Genomic DNA, 1503 nt, shown 5'->3' with positions numbered 1-1503 from the left:
TTAAATTAGATTCTCTTCAAGTACAACTAACTACCATGCACCAAGTATGTGGTTATAATTTATTCAAATAGTTGTAATGCAAGACAAACTTATTGTGTAGAAATAACATCAGTGAATGTTCCGCTCTAGTTGATTTCATATTAATACAATTGTGGACAAAAATACGGCAGATATGTCTATGAATGAAATTTTAATCGTGGGAAAAGTGAAACTATATATATTTTTTCTATTAAACGGTTATTATGAGCACCCATCTTTAAATATATCAAATTTGGGGAAACTGCATTTACCTTGATAACTAGTCGAAATTTGATGAAAATACTTAATTTTAAAGGTTGATCATTTGTAGATTTTGGTTGAATCCGCTGCAATGTCTCAGTTACATTCAGTAAAACAAATAGTAACATATAAAATGATAAAAACATATACATTCATTCAAAAATATCTGACTTTATCTATCTATCAAATTAAAATATATACATAATGAGAGCTTTTAAGTTGTCAATGAAATGGAAAAAATGAACTGGAGAAGTATTTGAAGCATGCTTTTGAATTTGACTAGGACTCTTCATCATACAGATCAAGAAACTATGTCTCGAAATTAGTAATTTACGGTTTAGATACCTTTAATGATTCATAGAACACTTATTGCTAAGTTATATAAATACATAAAATGTTTTAATTGATATATTACAAATCGCTGTTCCTTTTTTAACAACTTTACCCTTTTTCCTGATTACCTTCTGTATGCCAGCTGGATGGTATCCTCACAATAAGAATTCAACGCCCCGAATGAGGCTTAAACCTACATCGATGAGGGCCAAGTGATTTGAAGTCATCGACCTTAACCACTTGGCCACGGAGGCCTCCGAATTATTATAAACCGATAGCAGTCATCAACAAGAACACATTGAATCGGCCCTAAAAGAGGTTTGGTGAAAATCTTTCGAAGCAAAACGGATTTGGCCCAATGGTGTCCAGTCATGTAACTTCCAATTACAAGTAAATATTAACATACACTGACTCCACCTTCAAGTAGTTTTAAAACTTTCACTTTGGTTCACTTTGTTAGCAATATCTATCAAATGATAATTAATAACTGGCAACTTTATAAGTATATTGAAATGAAATCAAAGGCACTGCTTTTGTTAATGCAATAAAACATTTATATGACAATTTTAATAATCGGACAGTATAAATGCATCTAAACGGAATGCTAATAAGTTTTCTTACAGCGGTTTTCACTGGTTCAGGCAAACTCAGTTTGGCTGCTTTCTTGTCGAGGCTTTTCTACTGGGTGAAATCTTTTTAACACGACATACTATTTAAGGACATATATAAGACGTTATAGAAGAAAATCATTGAATCAGTGATATTTAACATCAATATTACTGCAATGTTTGACATGCCATACCAATCACCACTTTTTATATCTTTTATATGTGTCTAACTGCATTCGTATATCTATGCAATTTTTGACACATTAAATGTTTTCAGGCATTT

The sequence above is a fragment of the Mercenaria mercenaria genome, chromosome 14 (genome assembly GCF_021730395.1).
Source record: "Mercenaria mercenaria strain notata chromosome 14, MADL_Memer_1, whole genome shotgun sequence".
Taxonomy (NCBI): domain Eukaryota; kingdom Metazoa; phylum Mollusca; class Bivalvia; order Venerida; family Veneridae; genus Mercenaria; species Mercenaria mercenaria.
Note: the sequence above shows the minus strand (reverse complement) of the source record.